This window comes from Microcebus murinus, chromosome 11 (assembly GCF_040939455.1).
Source record: "Microcebus murinus isolate Inina chromosome 11, M.murinus_Inina_mat1.0, whole genome shotgun sequence".
NCBI classification, from domain to species: domain Eukaryota; kingdom Metazoa; phylum Chordata; class Mammalia; order Primates; family Cheirogaleidae; genus Microcebus; species Microcebus murinus.
The window spans coordinates 69332257-69340000 of record NC_134114.1 but is presented as its reverse complement, the minus strand read 5'-3'; the positions used below and the strand labels follow the sequence as shown (position 1 = coordinate 69340000).

Sequence of the window (7744 nt, the reverse complement as noted above, 5' to 3'; positions counted from 1 at the left end):
TGATAGTACTTTGTTTACATAATTTCATCACTCTTGTCATTCACTGAGAACTTTCTACAAAAGATTTGAACTCACAGTGTGACATTTTTAAGAATATATTATTATATTGGTTTGTTGGACTATGACTTGTTGACTGTCTCATACTATAACTTATTTGCTGTTACTGCATCATGTCTCTTTGGAAGAAAATTAAGTTGATATTAAAGTTGGCAAATGGCTATGTTTTTTTAAACAAAGTTCTTTACCTCTGTATTTCAGGTTCTTAAGACTTTTTTCCTGAATATGCGTATTATAATGCAAAAACTTTAAGCCATTATGAATTTTTATATGTTTTATGTATACCAAAGGGTCACAGATGGTGGAAAGATTTGTTACCATGAGGTAGTGTAGCATTTTGTGATTATAAAATTAATCTGTCTCTAAATCTGTTTAAAGAGTTTTTGCCATCTAATGAGCAATATAAATTATTAATATTTTCATGTTCTTGGGGACATTCACAGCCATAATTTTACCAACACAGCTGTTTGACCCAGTGACATCATGTTTTGCATATTTTTGCATTTTAATGAGCTAGTCATTTAAAAGGTTACAAAGAAACCATAACTCATAAGTAATTAAATTATTTAGCAGAAGAAGTATGAGAAGATCTTCTGACATAGGTCACTGTGGGAAGGGAAATTCATAGCTATACTCAGTTGCACCTGTTAGGAGATAGACATATATTGAAGCTTTTCCCTTAGATTATGAAATGATGTTACTTGTTAAAATATCTGAATGTATACAACATGGCATGCACACACAAACACACATCCCCAAACACTACATTTTCATTGTTGTGGAGTAAGTTTAAGTACTATTCAACACAAACACATAGCTTACCATTTAAGGTTAATCATCTGAAAGTTTAGCTAGATTAGTTTTAGTAGTATTTTATCATTATTCTTTTCTCCTTTAATTTCTTTTTACATTCCTTTTTCTTTTGAAAATTGAAATGACTTCATATAGATATTTTAGGAATCTGTACTTGATTCTGATTTGGAATTTCCCACTGAATGGAAATATCTTAAAATGAAAGGTTACTCTTATGTGTAGGATAGGTATACTCCTATGTATTCCTAGCATAGTGCTTGATAGATAGTAGGTGCTTATTAAATATTTGTTTATGAATCAGTGTTTAATAAATTATTGACTCAATAAATACTGGGGGCCGGGCGCGGTGGCTCACGCCTGTAATCCTAGCTCTCTGGGAGGCCGAGGCGGGCGGATTGCTCGAGGTCAGGAGTTCGAAACCAGCCTGAGCAAGAGCGAGACCCCGTCTCTACTATAAATAGAAAGAAATTAATTGGCCAACTGATATATATAGAGAAAATTAGCCGGGCATGGTGGCGCATGCCTGTAGTCCCAGCTACCCGGGAGGCTGAGGCAGAAGGATCACTCGAGCCCAGGAGTTTGAGGTTGCTGTGAGCTAGGCTGACGCCAGGGCACTCACTCTAGCCTGGGCAACAAAGCGAGACTCTGTCTCAAAAAAAAAAAAAAATAAAAAATAAATAAATACTGGGGATCCTTGATTATATCCTCATACATACTTGCAAGTGGACTCTTGGACCACAAGCAAAGCACTGATAGATTCTTGAAACTAACAACAAAAATATTTTAAACACATGATATTTTAATTGGAATAAAAAAGAAAGAGAAAGATGGCATATTTTAAGAGTGAATCACTTATCTACTATAGTTCTTAAATAGACTTTACGAGTAACTTAAAAAATTAAGCATGTGTTTGTATGGTATATGATTGGGTCAAAGTGATAATATTTTGAAAGACCATATGGCTACCAGAGATGTTTCATAAAATACAATATTTACACAACTTTATAATGGATTTTAACAGGAATTTAGTGGAACATTGAACTTTGATTCAGCACTTTAAAACACAGAGGCATAACTGCCATGCAGAACAATAATGTTCGTAAGATAAATCTGACCATCCAAGCCTGCTTTGGACCGTATGATAAAGATGTGTCTGTAGGATTCCCTAGATCCATTTAGGGATTTTGATCTGTTATTGACTGTGCAACAGTTGTAACTAATTACTTCTTTTGAGTTTAATATGTAAATTTGTGGGTGTATGTTTGTGCCATTTTATGAGAATGAGAAGCAAAGAATATAAAAGATTTCACAAAGCTGTATTATTATCATATTTCTGTCCTTGATAATGAATGGTAAATGTATTTATTTTATGATGGTATTGTTCATTTATGGAATTCTTCCATAAATAAATTATCGATAAGTAGAAGAAAAATTTGTGAGGTTTTAAGCAACATAATGTTCTAAAACCTAGGAAAAGTCAGAAATGGAGTAGGTGATAATATGGGCAAGTACAAAGTGAATGTTTTAAAATAAATAGCACTTGGATGACCTGAGATGTCAGAACTGGAGACAAGGGTGTGTGTTTGTCAATATATCCTTCATGTTTTACAGACTCCTAAGGGAACAAGGGAAGATACAATTTCACCTTTTCTGTGCCAAAACATTTTAATTATATCTTCTTCCAACTACAGCGGTTCAGTAACCAAGGAGCTGACATTGATGCATGTGTTGATAAAGCTGCAAACATTCAAAATGAGATTAACAAAGATTTTGAGCAAAGGGTGACAGCTAATTTTGCACAGTATTCTGCATCTAATTCAGGCCAGCGTAATAATAGAATATTTTATAACTGTTTTGTTATTCAAAAGGACTCATATGATGCATTTATGTTTGTGAATATCTTTGTATGATACTCAAGAAATTATTTGTCTTATGGCTTAAAACTATTTCATCTATGTTGTAACCCTCAAACAATATTAAAGGGTTGAAAAACCCCTCCTATTATAAGTTTTGTTTTTTCTTTTTGTAAATCATACTTCATCCTTGGAACTCTTTGCCTTACCTTAATTAATCTTAAGCACACTAGCTAGAGAAGGTATAAAGATGCCAAACACGTATTTTCTAATATTGCTTAGTATGCACCAATAAAATGGGCAAGAAAAGTTATATTCAATTTATTTAATTAATAAAACTGTAGTTTCTTTATGTTCTTGAGCTCCTTTGAGCACATTTCAGTGTATTTCTTTTCTCTTCTATTCTTCATTTGAAGGCAGCTGACAGTCTTCTTTCACTTTTCTTTTTGTTTGTGAAATTTTCTTTTTTTTTTTTTATCCACTCACTTCTCCATCTGCTTTCACTTTTGTTTGCTTGGGCCGTCTCTCATCCCAACTTGATAATGAGGAATGCAGTGTGACCCTGACCTCTATCAGCCCATGCATGACCTTCTGACTCTACCATATAACCTTTGACCTTCTCTTTGACAGCTTGATTAATTACCCTGTGTTATGATTTATGAGTAAGTGCTATGTAAAAATAATAGACAACAGGTGGTCCTCTGAAAACTTTTTGTGGCATGTTTTCTTTTACTGACTAACTTGATGAGCTATTTGAAGTTGGAAACTTAACTGGGATAATCTATGTTGGTCCATAGTATGGTATTTTTATACCATGGAACACAGCATTAGAATTCAGGGAGCCACAAGTTGAAGTATGGTTATAACGAACATTTTTACAAAATATTAGTAGGGTGTTGTTACCTAAATACACATTGAGAAGAAACACAAAACGGAGTCAAGTGACATTTCAGGCTTTTCAGTCCCAGGTCACGTCTTGAGAAAATTGCTGAAATAATGGAGGGGGCATTTTTCAAGCAGAGCTGCAGCTCTAACAGCTCTAACGTTTACTTTAACGCTTCACTAGTGACTTCTGATTGGTTGCCGTGACCTCATCTCACTGTTGCACCTAGGATGTCGCAACACAGACATATACATACCCTTCTTGTGAAAAAAAAATGAGAATAAACACAGCACACATCTTTCAGAAAAGATGAATGGACAGTAGTTTGCCCATGGGTTTGTAGTTGTCCAGTAGTTTGTAGATAAAATACTTAGGGTTTCATTTCCCTTGAGGATGAGCACCTATCTTCTTTCAAACCAAGCAGACAGAATGCTGAACTTGAGAAATATGACTGATAAATTTGTGTTAAATGATCCCTTACAGAGCCTTTGCCTGAAGACCAAAACAGATAGTTCCATAGGTCAAAGAATTCAACTTTGACCCTTGAACTCTTTGGTCACATGTGGCTTGCAGTATTGGTAGGTTAATACGCAGAGCTGAGTGCTTTCAGCTGATTTTTTATTAGCCAACCACAAGATATTTAAAAAGATGTAGAATTAACCCCTATTTTCTACTTTCCTTATAATTGGTAATTAATAGGCAAATTAACTTGGATAAATCTTCAGTTTTAGCAAGATTTCATTTGGGGTTAAAAGTACAGTCTGGTTTTGGTCAGGCATTTTTAAATTTTATCTATTTGCAGAATCTTCTTGATAAGTACATATCACTACCGATTTAATTTGGTTCTTTGTGTTTGGCATCACCTGTCTGTTTTAGACCTTTCTGACCTAAGCCATCATCTGTTGATTGATTGACAAATGAAGTATTATTTGTTAGTAAGTACATCCATAGACTTCAAAGTAAAGAGGGCCTGAAGGCCTGTGTATTCCATTTAAATCACAAGTATTTGTGCTGAACAAAAAACTATGTCTAGTGATAAACTTTTGAGAGTTTCTGCTTAAGATCCCATAGTTTATCTTATAAACACAGTTCTGAAAATAAAACTACAGTTATAGCTACAACCATATAGAAAATGGAAGGAGACGAATTAAAAAGATAAAGCTTACTTTTAACAATATCTGTCCTCTTGCTCATCTTCTTGATCTTCTGTTAGACTGTGTGATACATAGAGTTAATTAACAACTTTATGTATGCTTTGTCTCTTGAAATGTTGGGTATTGGAATTGATTTTGTCAATCATTATAAAAGATGCCAGAAGTTTTATTTATTTAGTTGTAGAATGTTAGATAATTAGTTTTATCATTTTATCTTTTTAAAGCTAACAGGAGAGGTTTCCATGTGTATTTGAAATGGCCTAACTTTTCATCTTATGAGAAATTTAGCATGCTTAAAGAATAATTAAATATAAAAGGAATACTTCAGTATACAGTGTTTGAGATTCTAATCGTAAGTTATGGAGGTTTCCTTATTAGAATAGCAATATATAGTTCTTTTACTATATTCTTCTTGATGCCTTTATAGTGTAGTTTTATATATAGTGTAGTTTTTGGGTAGAGTCATTAAAGGTCACACAAACATCTCTACTTATTTTGATGTGTACTGATTGAATTACCAGGGATAGGAAGAATCACTTTTTAAAATGACATTTATTATGATTTTTTAATAAGTTGGTATTATTCTATTTAAAACAGTTAAATTTAACTACCGATATTTTGTCTCTGCTTTGTTTTACTTTATTTGCTTTGACTCGATAGTTTCCATACATTAATGTTGACATGACAAAAACCTTTGTAGCTTAAAGGGATTTTTTGATGATCTTATATATGACAGAGAATAGAAGGAAAAGATGAAGTTTTACTGTGTATCTGTGGTTAGAACATGTAGGTGGGATGTTAAATATATTTTGTTGCTCATGCTTTCTCTTACTCATTTTAAAATGGTATGAATGGTTTCTGTGAATATTGCATTAATTAATTTATCAAAAAATTTTTAATTGAAAAATGTTAATTTTTTACAGAATGGTAATTGAATTTGCAACAAAGACATTTATTAAAATCAGCTCTCATTTCTGCAGAAAACGTTCCTGAATATTTCTTGATTGTTGTTACATTAATTAAATTGACAATGTGAAAGATCTAAAGTATAAAATATTTTCTAAATAGTTCAGGTGTTTAAAGAGAAACATGCATCGTTGAGATCTAAATGATAAAAATTCTTTAATTGATTTATATAGTGGTGATTTAGAAATAGAATCATTTTTCATCTGGCGATGCCTAAGTGAAAAATTGACATTGTGTCTTTATAAAATTGAACAAATGAGTCATATAATTTTCGGTTACATAATCAATAACTTAGACAAATACTACTTCTTTGATGATTTATATGTGTCTATTTTTATACTTATTTAGATGGGACACATCAAATTTCAGAATGTATTTAAAATCAAGTAAGCACAATAATTTTTCAATCTGTGATTTCTAAAAATTGATGAAAGTTTCAGTCAAATAAGCCTGATATTATGATAATATTGTTTCTACTGATTAAGTTGTAAGTTAGGATAATAGTTTATAATTCTTTGGTGACTAAATTTTGCTTGAAGAGTTTACCTTTATTTGAAATTTATTCATTGTGCAGAGATGATATTCATATTATATCAATTTATTAAAGTCATACTTTGTTACTCTGAGTTTGAAATTTTTCATATTATCATTAAAATGTAGTATATCACTATTTTTCGTCTCTAAGAATAATAAGATTCTATTTTGGGTTTGCTAACTCTGACTCCTGTGTGAGTATGAGAGGGTGTGTGTGTGTGTGTGTGTGTGTGTGTTTAAAGTTCAATTCACTCAGAGAAGGGAGGGAAGAAACATGACAGGAGACCACTTACTCACAGTACAGAATCTAGTAAGGAGGCAATTTTCTTTTTGGCCTATGGTGACCTTTTTTGACTATGTTCCTTACACCAGAGACAGTGTACTGAATGCCTCTATTTCACCCTGTTTAGCAGAGTGCAACAGTGTTCTTTAACTTACTTTTGGTGGGAGGAGAAGTTATGGCTGAAATTTGAGAAGGGCGTGAAAAGTTGTAAGAGGCACAAGGGAGAGGGGTAGGAACTTGCTTCAAATGTGATTTTAATAACTAGTCAAGTGTGTCCAACTGTAGAAAATCACCAAATGACAATCTGTCTACCTGACAGTGATCACAATGAATTACAAGACTTTTGAATAGCTATACAGATTAGAATAAAGCAGAACAAAATAAAATATCTTTTGTTGGTAAAACTTTGGACTTACCAGCTAGGAAACTTCGGGAAAAAAAATTCTCCTCTTGTGCTTTGATGTAGTATGTTTAAATTTAAAAATTTATAAAGTGTTTTATAAGCCTTTCATGAAAGAGATATTTATCTAAAAGTTTTGTTTGAACATCTGTTGAAGAATGTATGATATTTTATCAGTTTGCTATATATTATTATGTAGTTTTCACATATGTAAGATGACTATATCTTAATTAATGTCCTATCATTAAAGTCAGAACATTAATGATCTTGAATATTTCCAAACCAAATCATGGTTTTAGACAATAATATCATTTGATTGGGGGTAAAAATTGAACCCATCCCAATGAAGTTTGTAAGTAGTTTATGAAATCAACTGTAAAAGTGACCAAATGTGCAGCAGTGTAGCATATTTAAAAATAAGATAATTGAGTCAATGCTAATATTGGTTTATTATTACTAACAGTTTTTAAAAATCATTTTCTCATGGTTGGTTTGGCAAAAAAAGAATTAAGTTTTAAACTTCAAGTTTTAAGATTCTATAGTCATACTTCTGAAAAAAATATATAGTACCTTTTCTTAAAATAAGGATGAAATTTTATAACTTTTATTTTCTATAGCTCTTATGTTCTTATTGTAATATAAGACGCCTTTTAAATGTGACCTTAAAGTATTTTATAAGGACATAATTGGGACACCCACAATGTAGAATTGAATAGAAGAGATATATAATAGCTTCAAAAATTTGTGTTGCACATGCTTGTCAGTGGTTATTGTTTATCCTCTATTTTCTCATGGTTAAGT

General features: G+C 32.0%; 1 protein-coding gene across 4 annotated transcripts in view; it reads left to right on the top strand.

Annotated features, from left to right (window-relative positions):
• Nucleotides 1-7744, top strand: part of ARB2A (ARB2 cotranscriptional regulator A) — a 425319-nt gene that overhangs the window by 183408 nt on the left and 234167 nt on the right. The gene's annotated exons all lie outside the window — the stretch shown is intronic.